At 39.4% G+C, this 19,575-nt stretch overlaps 1 protein-coding gene across 3 annotated transcripts in view; it reads right to left on the reverse strand.

Annotated features, from left to right (window-relative positions):
• The window catches only part of NKAIN2 (sodium/potassium transporting ATPase interacting 2), a 1,014,504-nt gene that overhangs the window by 542,556 nt on the left and 452,373 nt on the right, over window positions 1–19,575 (reverse strand). The gene's annotated exons all lie outside the window — the stretch shown is intronic.

Here is a 19,575-nt window from a genome sequence, read left to right on the forward strand (position 1 = left end):
TGTAATATAGGTACCAAGTCAGGAAGATGCGGGTTGTCTCTGCAGAGCAAGGCCAAGGAACAAATGCTATCTTACAGTCTATACTTTTCAGCTCTACAGTGCCAAATGTTATTTTGTAAATATGCCGTGAGGTCACTTCAGTTCCATTCTAACCTCCTGAATTCATAACAAACCTAAAGAGAATGGGAGTTTCAAGGCTGCATGATTTTAATACGTCTAGAAAATTCAAAATCCATTAATAGATATTAATAAGTAGTAAACCCTTACTTCACCCATTGTCATATGACCCGTTGTATACATAGTTAATAAGTAAATATTTGAAATGCAGTGATTAACCATCATAGTAACTTAAATTCCTTAGTATTCATATCTGTAAATGGGTACAAACACTGCATCTTCCTCACATGGTTTTTATGGTATTTGAATGAGATATTAATGACAATAAAACTTATTAAGTGGTAACTATATTTTGTGCATTTTATATGCATTACTTAATTTAATACCTATAACATCCCTTTATGTAGGTTTCACTATATGCCCGTCTTGTGGATAAGAAAACTGTAGCATTGACTAGTTAAGTAACTTGCACAAAGTCATGGAGACCATAAGTCAAACCCAGATAGTCTGCATCCAGAGTCTACATTTCCAACCACAACATCATACTGTGCGATATCCCGTCATAGCTTGTTATTAACTTAACAGGTCTCTCAGTATTTGGTCTTTTCCTTTTCTAATCCATCCTCTGTATACCAACAGAATGACCTCTAAAATACAGTCATAACCCATTATTTCTTTATAACTTTCAATCTGTTCTCACTAAATCTATACAGTCAAATTCATTCTCATGTCAGATGATACCCTTTGGCTTCTGGCTGAAGTTTTCATTCCACTCGTCCACTAAACTCACAAACACAGCCTAAACATTATCTTGGGAATTGACAATCCATTTTATCTCATACCTCTACAGCTTTCTATATCCCATGCACATTTCCTGGAACAAACTTCCTACCCCTTCCCAGACAAGCAATAGCCACTCTTCAAGATACTGATCAAACTTTTCTTGTGAATCCTGTGGCAGTCTCAAGAGAGTTGGGTAGCCCTCCTCTGGGCTGTCTATCTCTCAGACTAAACTTGTCCTGGTCACCTCCCACTGTGTCCCAGTTATGAGTTTTCAGGTCTCTCTCCCTCATTGGACTGTGAGCTCCTTCAAGATGACAGTAGAATCTGATGTAGCCTTGCGTGATAAGTGCCTGATAGCTGGCAAATATTTGGCCCTCAAAAGCATTTATTCCAATGCAATTTGCTTTCTAGATGAAACTCATTTAAGTACCATATTAGCACCTAATTCAACAGTTTAATTCAATATACATTTATGGAACATTCATGTCTGTCAGGCACTGCAGTGGGTATGCACAGGTCTGAAACACACATAACCCTGCCCTCAAAGAGGTGGCGGAATGGCATGGGCCCCTTCCCAGTTAATTTTGACACTTTCTACTAACACAGTTATTCACAGGGTATTAGACGGACACAGAAGAGGGACATTTCGCCCAGGCTGAGGAAGAAAAAAGAGAGCATGCATATTAAGGCTATCTCCCCTCAAATGGCCATTTAAACCTCAATTACTAATAAAGTAGAATGCTTTCCATCCAACAGCTGCAGTCCGTCTACTTCATGATAAGTATGATAGGTTGTTACTAAGGTAATTCCATCGTGGTCTAAGAGATCCAAAGATGTAAAGCCACTGTATTATAACTAGCCCCGTTGAAGTGTTCGTGCCCTGGTCATCCCAAATGGAAAATGGCTAGTCATTTGCAAATTTAGTGATTTGGCAAGCTCCTCAATTAATGCTCTCAACAATAGATGTCAATATGCTTAGTTTCCGTTCACAATGAAGAAAGAGAGAGGGAGAGATGGGAGAAAAAAGAAGACAAAGAGAAATGCAGAAAGACCATTGGGCCACAGATTTATTTGGATATTTCTCGTATCTACAATATTTGGAGATGACATTTTGGTCCTGAGAGTTTTTGTCAGAGTCCTAAACAACCACAGCACTGCAGCCAATCCCTGTAATTTTTCTTCTCTGCCAATGTTCTACAAGCCTGCCTCTTTACATGTTCTATCACGGCTTCTGAAATACAAATTTCTTGAGGGCAGTCCTCTTGAGTTCATCAGTGTATCACTCTCAGTGCCAAGAAAAGCATCTCACACTTACTACCCACCGCACAATCATTGAGTATTAAGTGGAAGCAGTTACAAATATAAAAGAATTTCACTTCCCAAAATTCTCAGATTGCAGTAAAATAAAAGGACGATTTACAGAATTAGAATTCAATGGGTCTCCACTACATTAAAATGTTCTCTATAATAGCACATAAATTAGAGAAGTTCTACATGTCCTTGTTCCCTTGCAGTCTGTTTTCAAGACAAAAGCCAGTGTGATCCTCTTAAAATATACTCAGGTCATGCCACCCCTCTGCTCAAAATTCTCCAACAGCTTTCCATCTCAGAATAAATGTAATGGCCTGAGTCCCTCCATTATCAGACTTACTACCCACTTCTCACCTCTTTGACTTCACTTCCTGTAACTCTCCCTGAACTCACTCCACTACAGGCACATTGGGCTCCTTGCTGATTCTTGAACACAGCAGATATTCTCTTGCCTCAACGCTTTCACACATTCTGTCTTCTCAGCCTAGGGAACTCTTTCCCCGGATACCTGTGTGGCTCACGCCCTTATTTCCTTCAGTCATTTACTCAAAATTCATCTTCTCATTCACAGCTTCCAGATCACTTTGTCTACATTTACAGTCTCACCCCTACCATGTGTTCCAAACCTCCCACTTCTGCTTTATTATTTCTCCTTTGCACTTACCACACTCTAACATATTATGTATGTTACCTTTTTATCTTATTTCCTGTCTTCCTCACAAGAATGTAAGCTCTATGAGGGCTGGGATTTTTCTCTTTGGTTTACTAACATACACTCTGTGCCTAGAACAGTGCCTGACACACCGCAGGTGTTCAATACATATTCCTGAAGGACTGAATCTCAGTAATGATAATAAAACTTTTTTTGAAATAACAAGTGTTAAAAATCAGGAAGAGTACTTGCTTGCTACTATAGTGATTCATAGATGCTGTTTTAACTCTAACTAGCTGTATAATCATTACTAATCACTTGGTTTGCTATCTTTAACAAAATCATTACCAATGAGAATCAATAAAGACTATTAATCATTAATCTCCTCTCTCTTATACTTTGCCAGAAAGCAGAAATCCCTCAGCCTTAAGATGCCTTATCCACAGAATGGACCCACAAAACTATTTTACGTATAGCTTGAGGAATTATGAAAGGGAAGAAGGCAGAGGTGTCTAGAGGAAGACCCCACCTCAGGCATGGGTGTGGATAGTCAAGAATCACTGTTACAGTCTTCCAGGCATCAGTTACCCTTGGAGAATTAGGGCAGACCCACTCTGCTTTAGATTTCATTTTAAGGGCACATGTTCTTCATCTTCTGGTCTAGTGGTTATGTTTTTGTTTTTCGTAATGTTCTTTACCTATTATCAATAATGACAATGACAGCAAGAGTAGCAGTAACCACAGCAATCATTTATCGAACCCTGATGTGTTTAGGCTAAACCTCTGAGTGACATTGACTAATATCATGTTTTAAGATACTTATTTGTATTTCTTTCCTCTATTTTACTTTCCTCTTTTAACATCCCCCTCCACCATTCACTTGGTAATGGATACTTTCATCATTGCCTCAGGGAGGTGTATGAAAGAGATAAGATTAGGACTGGGCGGTGAGTTACAAAAGATTAAATCCTTATAAGGCAGGGAATTCACGAGGACTGGATTCCCTCTGTCCTCCCCGTACAAATACACACACCACCACCACCACCAAAGACTAGAAAGTGTTTTCATCCAGATTGGGGGAAGCCACAGGATGTGAGAGATCTCTGGGAGAAAGCTACACAGTGACAATGGAATTACGACAAGACCCAGTGAGGAAGTGTCAGAGAGAGCAAGCAGACCCGAAGAGGCAGGTGGACAGGAAGATGGATGTCTCAGTGGTACACTGGGTGGACAGATGACTCGCTGACTGGAGGTGCCCACACCTCCCTCTCTGCCTCACCCACACCAGCGCAGTGGTGGCTCTACATCATGTATAGTTGGGCTCAGGATCCCTAACCTGGATAGAAGGCTCAGCGTTCATCTGGGTTTGCAAAGTACTTTAGAGAAAATTGGCAAAGTGTAAACGATCCATTCATCCTATACACAAAACTTACTGCAGCCCTGACCAGAATGCATGGAGGGGAGAACTACTCAAATGACTACGGTGAAATTTTCTGCCAGTTAAGAGGGATAAAATCGAAACAGAAATTCAGGTTTTTGTTGGGTTTGTTTTGTCTTTTGTAGAAAGTAAAGATTAGATCCCACGTCCACCTGGGATTCATACCTGCTACATGTGCAGTATTTTATTTCCATTTCAAAACAATCCCATGTAGGGGAAACTGTTATTTTTTTCTAGTTTACAGTTGAGAAAATCGGTGCCCAGAGAGGTTAAGTTACTTGCCTAAAGGTCTAACTGGTTCAAGGTTATGTTCTTAATCTCTGCAACATAGAGCTTCCAGTCTTAATAATTTTATATTATTAGATATTAGTTTCGAGTTATTATTTTGCTTTCCATGGTTCCCTGGATGCACTGAAACAAGAAGCTAAAAAAATAAAGCCTTTTACAAAATTATGACTTTAATCATTGGATATTTTTGTACTGACCTAATGCTTGCACCAAAAAATGAAAGAATGAATAAAGATCCAATCCATGATGCAAGTTCCGATCCTTCATTTCCTTTTGAGGTCGGGCATGATGAAACAACCAAGTAATACAAATATACAAAGGTACAGAATTGTGTGTGGGCTGACTGTGGGAACATGTTGCCACCTTTGCTGTTTAGCAGCTGTGTGACTGACCACCTTAATTCCTCTATCTATACTCAGATTTTTATCATCTTTAAAAAGATTACCACAGTGGCACCTACTTCATAAGACAGTCTGAGAATTAAATGAGTAAACCTATGTCAGGTGCACAGAAGTGAGGGCTTTAAAGTGAGTGCTAGGTTTTAACGCAGACAATATTTCAAATCATTTTCTCTCATAACCAGGAAATAAAACTAGAACTTTCTAGGTCTTACATAAATTACACTTTGTCCTGCTTTATTTCAAACAGACTTCCATAAATGGTCCAGGAAAATTAAGGAATTTTCATTTACCCGAATAATTTCTAATTTTATAATCACGAAGACCCCAATTAAACGTGGTATAATCCAAGAAAAAGTTCACTGTTCTGAAAATGCTGGGTGAATAAATTAGTTCTAGGTGATGTGCAGGGCGGATTCCATACTCTGAGATGATAAGAGTCATAGGAAGTTTGGGCAACCTGATCTCTGAAGCAAATCATAAACCTCAGACCCGGAACCTCCCTCCATCCGTTAAGGGTCTGTGTCAATATGGCATTTTCAAAAAGGGTACACAAGAGCAACTCAGGCATGAGGGCAGAGATTCACAGTGTGTTTTACCCTTTGGTTAGCTGACTAGAGCATAACAGAAGTGATAAAAAAAAACATTAGCTCAAAATTCATTGGTCATCTGCTTTCATCCATCTTGACAATGAACTGGATTTTTTGGATGACCAACCTGATCAGGGATGTGGAAAGCAATCCTTTGGAAAAGAAATCCATTCAGTTACAGCCTAAGAGAAAAGCATGGGCAATCTCAGGCACAAGATTTTATTGTTCACTACTAGAATTTGTTGCTTTTATATGCCGCTGCATATTGTTTCTCATGCAACTTTTTATCAAGAGAAGAATGCTAATAAGACACTGTTTATCCCAGGAGGAAAGACATTATGGAAAAAATAATGTGAAGATGAATTCTGTCCTCTTGACATATTCACACATAAATTCTATTTGCTAATGCTTATTAGTGTTTAAAATGTAACAGGAATTTAGAATACTTACCTTAGCTTTACACCTCAAGAATCCTGAAATGTAGGCTATTAAGCTGTTGCCTAGATGAAGAAACTGAGGCACAGACATTTCAAGTAAATTGCACAAGACCAAACATTAGAGGAGGGATTTGAAACCAAGATTTTCTGAAGTCCAAGACTCAATACCCATGCTCAACTATTGGGAAAAGAATGTTGCTGGTATATGGCTGTTAGATTTAGGATTGTATGGGGTTTTTTTCCCCCCTTTTCTCTTTTTCTGGTAGTGGTGTTGAAGTTACATAAAAGTATTAAGGACTGTCAGTTTCCATCTGGTTCCTGGGTTATCTTTCAATGGACTCTGAGATAGCAAATGTGGCTGGTTACATTTAAGATTGATCAGACTGCCTCACATTCTTTAACAAGGCTATGAATTATACATAGACATGCAAGGGCTCTCTGCAGTATCTCATTTTTCACAGAAATATGTGAAAGGAAATCACCCTTCATCAGAAACCAGTGCAGTTTACCTAAGATAAATCTGTGACCTGTACCTGTGGGTGAAGATCTTTTGGATTATTGCCGCAGCAACATCTCCCTAATCTTCAAAGTATTTTGCCCAAATGATGATCTCAGAGCCCAAGGATTAAAGTCTCCTTCTTGCCAACTGACTTGCTGAGAATAGAGTAGCATGTCAACATTCCAAGGGGTAACTACCCTGGTAAAGGATGATTTAATTAGATATCTGAAATGAACTTTTTTTCTATATCCATTTGTTCATTGAAGAAGAGTTTCCAAAGAAAGGTGATGTTGTCCCTTTAGAATTATTAAAGGCTTTGAGGAGCAGCAGCCTGAGCAAGGAAATGATGCCCAGAAGACACCAGCACCATGGGCTGTTTATGACGTGGTAGATAAAGGGAAAACAGAACAGAGACGACTTTCTAAAGCAAAGGACAAGTAAGAGTATATTTTAATGCAAGCGTCCTATGACTGACTATGGCTAGAGTGATGGTTTCAATTTGATGGTCTGAGCAAATCGTGTTTCATGTAGTTTGTTTGGATATCAATGATCAACACAGAGAACTCTGGACATTCTGATCACTGACTGTGATGGGCTTTCTCTTGTTTAGTATTCACAGGTGAGCCTGACTTTCTCTTATTTTCCATTCATAACAAATTTCTAAAATGGGAGCTTTCCTTCTATTGCTCCATGACTAGCTGCATGAAAATGCATCACCCTCTGTGAGACAGAAGGATCACATGGTTATCCAGCAGCTGTGCCTTGTTCAAAATATCAGTATGAATTAACATGCATATTATGAGGATGCAGGCAACCACTTTGCCTTCCCCCGCTCTCCCCCAAGGTTGACACTGTTCAAACAAATGTCTGAAATTAGACAAGTGTTCTTTATCCTTAGCAGAATATGGAAAATTCACAAATTCTAGTATATGAGCACATAAATATTTCACCATTTCCCAAATATACAAGTGTGAAATGGCTGTCATAAATACAAATGTTCATAGCTGTACACAAGATGGGGCCAACCACATTACGGCAGCATGCCTTCTTGCATTTTATCATGGCACTAAAATATGCAGTTCCCTCCCTTGAAAAAGCACCGTTACAGGCATTATAAAGAAATGAGCCACAATGTGGTCTGAGCAATTATCACCCTGGAGGGAAACACAATGATGCAAGTGAACAGGAATAGCTGTTTAGACAACCGGACTCTACTAGTTCATTATCAGAGCCAAGGGGTTTAATTCATCACCTGGCTTCAACTTTAGAGAATTCCATTCAGCTTGAGGACTAAGGCAGTGAGGGGACTTAACGAGAAAGCCTACTGAGGACAATCAAAAGCTGACTATAGGGGTAGAGGGCAAGATGGCGGAAGAGTAAGACGCGGAGATCACCTTCCTTCCCACAGATACAGTAGAAATACATCTACACGTGGAACTGCTCCTACAGAACACCCACTGAACGCTGGCAGAAGACGTCAGACCTCCCAAAAGGCAAGAAAATCCCCACGTACTTGGGTAGGGTAAAAGAAAAAAGAAATAACAGAGACAAAAGAATAGGGACGGGACCTGCACCAGTGGGAGGGAGCCGTGAAGGAGGAAAGGTTTCCAGGCACTAGGAAGCCCCTCTGCGGGCAGAGACTGCGGGTGGCAGAGGGGGGAAGCTTCGGAGCCGCGGAGGAGAGCGCAGCCACAGGGGTGCGGAGGGCAAAGCGGAGAGACTCCCGCACAGAGGCTCGGCGCCAACCAGCACTCACCAGCCCGAGAGGCTTGTCTGCTCACCCGCCAGGGCGGGCGGGGGCTGGGAGCTGAGGCTTGGGCTTTGGTGCTAGCCGGGAGGGAGTCCGGGAAAAAGTCTGCAGCTGCCGAAGAGGCAAGAGACTTTTTCTTGCCTCTTTGTTTCGCGGCGCGCAAGGAGAGGGGATTCAGAGCGCTGCCTAAACAAAATCCAGAGACGGGTGCGAGCCGCAGCTATCAGCGCGGATCCCACAGCAACAGGGGCGCAGAGGGAAAAACGGAGAGATTCCCGCACAGAGGCTCAGCGCCGAGCAGCGCTCACCAGCCCGAGAGGCTTGTCTGCTCACCCGCTGGGGCAGGCGGAGCTGGGAGCTGAGGCGCGGGCTTCGGTCGGATCGCAGGGAGAGGACTGGGGTTGGCGGCGTGAACACAGCCTGAAGGGGTTGGCGTGCCGCGGCGAGCCGGGAGGGAGCCGGAGAGGAGGTCTGCAGCCGCCGAAGAGGCAAGAGACTTTTTCTTGCCTCTTTGTTTTGCGGCGCGCAAGGAGAGGGGATTCAGAGCGCCGCCTAGACGAACTCCAGAGGAGGGCGCGAGCCGCGGCTAACAGCGCAGACCCCAGAGACGGGCGCGAGCCGCGGCCATCAGCGCGGACCCCAGAGACTGGTAGGAAACGCTAAGGCTGCTGCTGCCGCCACCAAGAAGCCTGTGTGCGAGCACAGGTCACTCTCCACACCGCCCCTCCCGGGAACCTGTGCAGCTCGCCGCTGCCGGGCTCCCGTGATCCGGGGACAACTTCCCCGGGAGAACGCACGGCGTGCCTCAGGCTGCTGCAAAGTCACGACGCCTCTGACTCTGCAGGCTCGCCCCGCCTCCTCCGTACCGCTCCCTCCCCCGGCCTGAGTGAGCCAGAGCCCCCGAAGCAGCTGCTCCTTTAACCCCGTTCTGTCTGGGCGGGGAACGGATGCCCTCAGGCGACGTACATGCAGAGGCGGGTCCAAATCCAAAGCTGAACGCTGGGAGCTGTACGAACAAAGAAGAGAAAGGGAAATCTCTCCCAGCAGCCTCAGAAGCAGCAGATTAAAGCTCCACAAACAACTTGATGTGCCTGCATCTGTTGAATACCTGAATAGACAACGAATCATCCCAAATTCAAAAGGTGGACTTTAGGAGCAGGATATATTAATTTCCCCTTTTCCTTTTTTTGTGAGTGTATATGTGTATGCTTCTGGGTGAGATTTTGTCTGTATAGCTTTTCTTTCACCATCAGTCCTAGGGTTAGGTCCGTCCATTTTTTTTTTTTTTTTTTTTTTTTTTTTACTTAAAAAAATTTTTTTTTCCTAATATATGTTTTCTTAATAATTTTTTCCGTATTTTCTATTTTTAGAAATTAAAAAATTTTTTAATAAGTTTTTTCATATTTTTTATTTTAAAAAATTAAAATTTTTTTTCTTAAAAATTTTTCTCTTATTTTTTACTATAAAAAATTAATAAATCTATTTTTAAAAATTAAAAAAAAATTTTTTTCTGAATACATTTACTCTTAATAATTTTTTTTCTTATTTTTTATTATAATAGCTTATTTTATTTTATTTTATCCTCTTTTTTTCTTTCTATTTTTTTCTCCCTTATATTCTGAGCTGTGTGGATGAAAGGCTCTTGGTGCTCCAGCCAGGCATCAGGGCTGTGCCTCTGAGGTGGGAGAGCCAACTTCAGGACACTGGTCCACAAGAGACCTACCAGCTCCACGTAATACCAAACGGCAAAAATCTCTCAGAGATCTCCATCTCAACATCAAGACCCAGCTTCACTCAACGACCAGCAAGCTACAGGACTGGACACCCTATGCCAAACAACTAGCAAGACAGGAACACAGCCCCATCCATCAGCAGGGAGGCTGCCTAAAATCATAAGGCCACAGACACCCCAAAACACACCACCAGACGTGGACGTGCCCACCAGAAAGACAAGATTCAACCTCATCCACCAGAACACAGGCAATAGTCCCCTCCACCAGGAAGCCTACACAGCCCACTGAACCAACCTTACCCATTGGGGACAGATACCAAAAACAACGGGAACTACGAACCTGCAGCCTGTGAAAAGGAGACCCCAAACACAGTAAGATAAGCAAAATGAGACGACAGAAAAACACACAGCAGATGAAGGAGCAGGGTCAAAACACACCAGACCTAACAAATGAAGAGGAAATAGGTAGTCTACCTGAAAAAGAATTCAGAATAATGATAGTAAGGATGATCCAAAATCTTGGAAATAGAATAGACAAAATGCAAGAAACATTTAACAAGGACGTAGAAGAACTAAAGAGGAACCAAGCAACGATGAAAAACACAATAAATGAAATTAAAAATACTCTAGATGGGATCAATAGCAGAATAACTGAGGCAGAAGAAAGGATAAGTGACCTGGAAGATAAAATGGTGGAAATAACTACTGCAGAGCAGGATAAAGAAAAAAGAATGAAAAGAACTGAGGACAGTCTCAGAGACCTCTGGGACAACATTAAACGCACCAACATTCGAATTATAGGGGTCCCAGAAGAAGAAGAGAAAAAGAAAGGGACTGAGAAAATATTTGAAGAGATTATAGTTGAAAACTTCCCTAATATGGGAAAGGAAATAGTTAATCAAGTCCAGGAAGCACAGAGAGTCCCATACAGGATAAACCCAAGGAGAAACACGCCAAGACACATATTAATCAAACTGTCAAAAATTAAATATAAAGAAAACATATTAAAAGCAGCAAGGGAAAAACAACAAATAACACACAAGGGAATCCCCATAAGGTTAACATCTGATCTTTCAGCAGAAACTCTGCAAGCCAGAAGGGAGTGGCAGGATATACTTAAAGTGATGAAGGAGAAAAACCTACAACCAAGATTACTCTACCCAGCAAGGATCTCATTCAGATGTGATGGAGAAATTAAAACCTTTACAGACAAGCAAAAGCTGAGAGAGTTCAGCACCACCAAACCAGCTTTACAACAAATGCTAAAGGAACTTCTCTAGGCAAGAAACACAAGAGAAGGAAAACACCTACAATAACAAACCCAAAACATTTAAGAAAATGGGAATAGGAACATACATATCGATAATTACCTTGAATGTAAATGGATTAAATGCTCCCACCAAAAGACACAGACTGGCTGAATGGATACAAAAACAAGACCCATATATATGCTGTCTACAAGAGACCCACTTCAGACCTAGAGACACATACAGACTGAAAGTGAGGGGATGGAAAAAGATATTCCATGCAAATGGAAATCAAAAGAAAGCTGGAGTAGCAATTCTCATATCAGACAAAATAGACTTTAAAATAAAGAATATTATAAGAGACAAAGAAGGACACTATATAATGATCAAGGGATCGATCCAAGAGGAAGGTATAACAATTGTAAATATTTATGCACCCAACATAGGAGCACCTCAATACATAAGGCAAATACTAACAGCCGTAAAAGGGGAAATCGACAGCAACACAATCATAGTAGGGGACTTTAACACCCCACTTTCACCAATGGACAGATCATCCAAAATGAAAATAAATAAGGAAACACAAGCTTTAAATGATACATTAAAGAAGATGGACTTAATTGATATTTATAGGACATTCCACCCAAAAACAACAGAATACACATTTTTCTCAAGTGCGCATGGAACATTCTCCAGGATAGATCATATCTTGGGTCACAAATCAAGCCTTGGTAAATTTAAGAAAATTGAAATCGTATCAAGTATCTTTTCCGACCACAACGCTATGAGACTAGATATCAATTACAGGAAAAGATCTGTAAAAAATACAAACACATGGAGGCTACACAATACACTACTTAATAACGAAGTGATCACTGAAGAAATCAAAGGGGAAATCAAAAAATACCTAGAAACAAATGACAATGGAGATACGACGACCCAAAACCTATGGGACGCAGCAAAAGCAGTGCTAAGAGGGAAGTTTATAGCAATACAAGCCTACCTCAAGAAACAGGAAACATCTCGAATAAACAACCTAACCTTACACCTAAAGCAATTAGAGAAAGAAGAACAAAAAAACCCCAAAGCTAGCAGAAGGAAAGAAATCATAAAGATCAGGTCAGAAATAAATGAAAAAGAAATGAAGGAAACAATAGCAAAAATCAATAAAACTAAAAGCTGGTTCTTTGAGAAGATAAACAAAATTGATAAACCATTAGCCAGACTCATCAAGAGAAAAAGGGAGAAGACTCAAATCAATAGAATTAGAAATGAAAAAGGAGAAGTAACCACTGACACTGCAGAAATACAAAAGATCATGAGAGATTACTACAAGCAACTCTACGCCAATAAAATGGACAACCTGGAAGAAATGGACAGATTCTTAGAAATGCACAAACTGCCGAGACTGAACCAGGAAGAAATAGAAAATATGAACAGACCAATCACAAGCACTGAAATTGAAACTGTGATTAAAAACCTTCCAACAAACAAAAGCCCAGGACCAGATGGCTTCACAGGTGAATTCTATCAAACATTTAGAGAAGAGCTAACACCTATCCTTCTCAAACTCTTCCAAAATATTGCAGAGGGAGGAACACTCCCAAACTCATTCTACGAGGCCACCATCACCCTGATACCAAAACCAGACAAAGATGTCACAAAGAAAGAAAACTACAGGCCAATATCACTGATGAACATAGATGCAAAAATCCTCAACAAAATACTCGCAAACAGAATCCAACAGCACATTAAAAGGATCATACACCATGATCAAGTGGGGTTTATCCCAGGAATGCAAGGATTCTTCAATATACGTAAATCAATCAATGTGATTCACCATATTAACAAATTGAAGGAGAAAAACCATATGATCATCTCAATAGATGCAGAGAAAGCTTTCGACAAAATTCAACACCCATTTATGATAAAAGCCCTGCAGAAAGTAGGCATAGAGGGAACTTTCCTCAACATAATAAAGGCCATATATGACAAACCCACAGCCAACATTGTCCTCAATGGTGAAAAACTGAAACCATTTCCACTAAGATCAGGAACAAGACAAGGTTGCCCACTCTCACCACTATTATTCAACATAGTTTTGGAAGTGTTAGCCACAGCAATCAGAGAAGAAAAAGAAATAAAAGGAATCCAAATCGGAAAAGAAGAAGTAAAGCTGTCACTGTTTGCAGATGACATGATACTATACATAGAGAATCCTAAAGATGCTACCAGAAAACTCCTAGAGCTAATCAGTGAATTTGGTAAAGTAGCAGGATACAAAATTAATGCACAGAAATCTCTTGCATTTCTATACACTAATGATGAAAAATCTGAAAGTGAAATTAAGAAAACACTCCCGTTTACCATTGCAACAAAAAGAATAAAATATCTAGGAATAAACCTACCTAAGGAGACAAAAGACCTGTATGCAGAAAATTATAAGACACTGATGAAAGAAATTAAAGATGATACAAATAGATGGAAAGATATACCATGTTCCTGGATTGGAAGAATCAACATTGTGAAAATGACTCTACTACCCAAAGCAATCTACAGATTCAATGCAATCCCTATCAAACTACCAATGGCATTTTTCACAGAGCTGGAACAAAAAATTTCACAATTTGTATGGAAACACAAAAGACCCCGAATAGCCAAAGCAATCTTGAGAACGAAAAATGGAGCTGGGGGAATCAGGCTCCCTGATTTCAGACTATATTACAAAGCTACAGTAATCAAGACAGTTTGGTACTGGCACAAAAACAGAAATATAGATCAATGGAACAGGATAGAAAGCCCAGAGATAAACCCACGCACATATGGTCACCTTATCTTTGATAAAGGAGGCAAGCATATACAGTGGAGAAAAGACAGCCTCTTCAATAAGTGGTGCTGGGAAAATTGGACAGATACATGTAAAAGTATGAAATTAGAACACTCCCTGACACCATGCACAAAAATAAACTCAAAATGGATTAAAGACCTAAGTGTAAGACCAGACACTATCAAACTCTTAGAGGAAAACATAGGCAGAACACTCTATGACATACATCACAGCAAGGTTCTTTTTGACCCAGCTCCCAGAGAAATGGAAATAAGAACACAAATAAACAAATGGGACCTAATGAAACTTAAAAGCTTTTGCACAGCAAAGGAAACCATAAACAAGACGAAAAGACAACCATCAGAATGGGAGAAAATATTTGCAAATGAAGCAACTGACAAAGGATTAATCTCCAAGATTTACAAGCAGCTCATGCAGCTCAATAACAAAAAAACAAACAACCCAATCCAAAAATGGGCAGAAGACCTAAATAGACATTTCTCCAAAGAAGATATACAGATGGCCTACAGACACATGAAAGAATGCTCAACATCATTAATCATTAGAGAAATGCAAATCAAAACTACAATGAGATATCATCTCACACCGGTCAGAATGGCCATCATCAAAAAATCTACAAACAATAAATGCTGGAGAGGGTGTGGAGGAAAGGGAACTCTCTTGCACTGTTGGTGGGAATGTAAATTGATACAGCCACTATGGAGAACAGTATGGAGGTTCCTTAAAAAACTACAAATAGAACTACCATACGATCCAGCAATCCCACTACTGGGCATATACCCTGAGAAAACCATAGTTCAAAAAGAGTCATGTACCAAAATGTTCATTGCAGCTCTATTTACAATAGCCAGGACATGGAAGCAACCTAAATGTCCATCGACAGATGAATGGATAAAGAAGATGTGGCACATATATACAATGGAATATTACTCAGCCATAAAAAGAAATGAAATGGAGGTATTTGTAATGAGGTGGATGGAGTTAGAGTCTGTCATACAGAGTGAAGTAAGTCAGAAAGAGAAAAACAAATACAGTATGCTAACACATATATACGGAATCTAAGGGAAAAAAAAAGCCATGAAGAACCTAGTGGCAAGACAGGAATAAAGACACAGACCTACTAGAGAATGGACTTGAGGATATGGGGAGGGGGTGGGGTGAGATGTGACAGGGTGAGAGAGTGTCATGGACATATATACACTACCAAATGTAAAATAGATAGCTAGTGGGAAGCAGCCGCATAGCACAGGGAGATCAGCTCGGTGCTTTGTGACCACCTAGAGGGGTGGGATGGGGAGGGTGGGAGGGAGGGAGATGCAAGAGGGAAGAGATATGGGAACATATTGTATATGTATAACTGATTAACTTTGTTATAAAGCAGAAGCTAACACACTATTGTAAGGCAATTATACTTCAATAAAGATGTTTAAAAAAAAAAAAAAAAAAAAAAAAAAAAAGCTGACTATAAATAGAGGTGGCTACTTAGAGTAATAATTAGATGTTCATGAAGAGACGAGGCATATGTTAGGTTGTACTATTGTTTTATAATGCTCTTTTTTTTTGTTAAAGCATCTTACTATCTACTTTTAACCTCTCTAATATCAATGTTTAAGGATGGAGAGAAGCAGTGCTTAACAGGAGCCTGCATCTGACTGTAATGTCCATTTAACGATGAAGTAATATAAAAAGACTTGCAAGTCCTTCCTGTAGGACTTCTTCATATTCAAAACCATTATCTTGGGTTGCACCATAGCTATATTTGTGATAGCCTCTTATTTTTTTTTTTTTTTTTTTTTTATTTTTGGCTGTGTTGGGTCTTCGTTTCTGTGCGAGGGCTTTCTCTAGTTGCGGCAAGCGGGGGCCACTCTTCATCGCGGTGCGCGGGCCTCTCACGATCGCGGCCTCTCTTGCTGCGGAGCACAGGCTCCAGACGCGCAGGCTCAGTAACTGTGGCTCACGGGCCCAGTTGCTCCGTGGCATGTGGGATCTTCCCAGACCAGGGCTTGAACCCGTGTCCCCTGCGTTGGCAGGCAGACTCTCAACCACTGTGCCACCAGGGAAGACCCAGCCTCTTATTTTTTTAAAAAAACTCCACATTGTTTTGGCTTCTATAATGAAACAAATAAACACCCACCACAGAAGAAAAGGAAGAAGTACAAATCAATATATACAGCACTGCTATACTCTCTAGTCCCCTAAAATGAAGAAAGACATTCACCATTTCCTAAAAGCAGTATCTTTATAAAACAGTACAATATTTGGCAGATGTTTGTCTCATGGGGCTGCCCTCCAACATGAGGTATATATAACAAAACAGGAGAATTTGCTAGGTTGGGGAAATTACTTCAGTTGAAAGTAGAACGTTTAATAAAGTAACAGCTGCACATGAACAACAAATATTATAGAAAAGATGATATGGAAAAAATGAAAATTCCACAGTCAGACACTGAGTTATCAACATATACTAGAAGAAAACTGGTGTGCCACTGCACTCTTTCAAACAGTATCCACGGTTCATCATGGAAGTTTTATAATAAATGTTATTAGGGAGGAGAGAAGGTTCACTTCTGATTTTCGGAGTAAATAATACTAATGATTTGAACTCTCTCTCTCTCTCCTCACCATAAGAAGTAGAATACTATTGAATTAGGGAGGAGTTAAAGCAGCCTCCAAACTAACAAACTACCCTAGGTGTGCTGATATTGAATCTTTATTCTGTCAGGGAATACTCTAAAGACACAACTCCTTTCCCAAATTATTTTTTCATATTCCTTCATTTGGGGAAAATAACATTATCACTATTCGCAGAAGACATGATTTCCTATGCAGAAGATAAAAATAAATATACAGATAATTAATAGAATAAGAATGTGAGATTAGTAAATTTGCTGTATTTATATTTAGCAACAAAAACATTTAAAAATGACATATTGATAATATATTCTTAAAGCAATGAATTTAGAAATTCATAACCATGTCTGAGAGAATTGTCTAATCTAAACAAATACAGGGATAGACCATGTTCATGAACTGCAAAACCTAGTATTGAAAAATGTCAATTTGTCCCCAAATTGATTATAAGTTCAATGCATAACCAATCAAAATGTCTGTTGACATTTTCACTATCTTTGTTATCCTACAGATTTTGAGAAGTAAATATATAACTGCAAGAAGGAAGACAAATGAATTTACTTTCATAATTTTTATTTAACTAATTTGTATATAGTTGCTGCTCTGTGGCAAGCATTTTTCTGAGTGCCTACAAATATGAATTGATATAATTCTCATAACAACCTCATGAATTAGGTATTATCTCTAATTTAGAAATAAGGATACTGAAGCACAGAGAAGCTAAATAACTTGACAAAAGTCACAAAGGTAGTAAACTGAACCCAGAGTTTCTGAGATTTTGCTTTTAACCACTAACAGTGAAAGAGTGAAGAAAAGCAATTGAATCTTCTCCCATCCTATTCTAGGATAAATTTGTAAAGTACTACATATCTAACTTCCTTTAGTACATGCTTAATTGTAAATTAGACATAAAAGTTCATGCTATGCATGAATATAAAGTATATATGCCTATATGTATTTTAAATAATAAAAATATCTATTAAGACTAAGAAATAGTTTATAGCAAATAACTCAGAAGTCCCCCATGTGGTACCCCCACTTTATTATCTCATCTTCCTGCTTCAGGTAACAACTATCCTGAAATTGGTGTTAATGATTTTATTGCCCTTTGTTTAATAGTTTTTACCACCTATGTTTGTATCACTAAATGATATTTTAGTTTATGTTGTATTATACATTATAAAATGATTTATAGTTGAGATGATCTATGATTTGTTACTTTGCTCAAAATTATGATCTTGATATTGGTCTTATAATGCATTTAGTTGTAGCTTTTTCATCCATTTCACTAATGAGTATGACATTTATTTATCCTTTCTCCTGTGAATAGATTAATACATGGTTTCCAGTTTTGGGTATATATTTGTGTGTGAGTAACCATGCATAAGGACACACATGCACACACACTGTTACAAATGTTACAGTCATAAATATTCTTTATATACCTTTTTCACATGTATAAGAATTTCTATAGGCTTCAAATTTAGGATTAGAATTGTTAGGCAGTAGGACTTACAAACTAATATTTTTTTAGGGGATGACAAACATTTTCCCAAAGAGTTCTATCAGCTTGAATTCCCACCAAAGGAGTTTGAGGGGCACCAACAGTACATACAAAGAATATCAACAGTTTTGACTGACTTATTAAAATTCCTCAATCTGGTGGTTTTATAATGGGTTCCCAGTGTAGGTTTAATTATCATTTTCCTTATTGCTAAATAGCTTTAATATCCATGCAGGTGATTACTAACAATTTTAAATTCCTCTTTTGTAAAATGCCTGTTCACTTCTTTTTTTTTTTTGCATTAACATCTTTATTGTAGTATAATTGCTTTACAGTGGTGTGTTAGTTTCTGCTTTATAACAAAGTGAATCAGCTATACATATATATATCCCCATATCTCCTCCCTCTTGCATCTCCCTCCCACCATCCCTATCCCACCCCTCTAGGTGGTAACAAAGCACCGAGCTGATCTCCCTGTTCTATGCGGCTGCTAACCACTAGCTATCTATTTTACATTTGTTAGTGTATATATGTCCATGCCACTCTCTCACTTCATCCCAGCTTACCCTTCCCCCTCCCCATGTCCTCAAGTCCATTTTCTACATCTGTGTCTTTATTCCTGTCCTGCCCCTAGGTTTGTCAGAACCTTTTTTTTTTTTTTTTTTTTTTTTAGATTCCATATGTATGTGTTAGCATATGGTATTTATTTTTCTCTTTCTGACTTACTTCACTCTGTATGACAGACTCTAGTTCCATCCACCTCACTACAAATAACTCAATTTCGTTTCCTTTTCTGGCTGAGTAATATTCCATTGTATATATGTGCCACATCCTCTTTATCCATTCTTCTGTCTATGGACACTTAGGTTGCTTCCATGTCCTGGCTTTTGTAAATAGAGCTGCAATGAACGTTGTGGTACATGACTCATTGAATTATGGTTTTCTCAGGGTATATGCCCAGTGGTGGGATTGTTGGGTCATATGGTAATTCTATTTTTAGTTTTTTAAGGAACCTCCATACTGTTCTCCATAGTGGCTATATCAATTTACATTCCCACCAACAGCACAAGAGGGTTCCCTTTTCTCCACACCCTCTCCAGCATTTATTGTTTGTAGATTTCTTGATGCTGGCCATTCCGACTGGTGGCCATCTGCTTCTCCTGCTTCTCCTCATTGTAGTTTTGATTTGCATTTCTCTAATGATTAGTGATGTTGAGCATCCTTTCATGTGTCTGTTGGCAATCTGTATATCTTCTTTGGAGAAATGTCTATTTAGGTCTTGTGTCCATTTTTGGATTGGGTTGTTTGTTTTTTTGATATTGAGCTGCATGAGCTGCTTGTAAATTTTAG

Source organism: Balaenoptera musculus, chromosome 12 (assembly GCF_009873245.2).
Source record: "Balaenoptera musculus isolate JJ_BM4_2016_0621 chromosome 12, mBalMus1.pri.v3, whole genome shotgun sequence".
Lineage (NCBI taxonomy): Eukaryota > Metazoa > Chordata > Mammalia > Artiodactyla > Balaenopteridae > Balaenoptera > Balaenoptera musculus.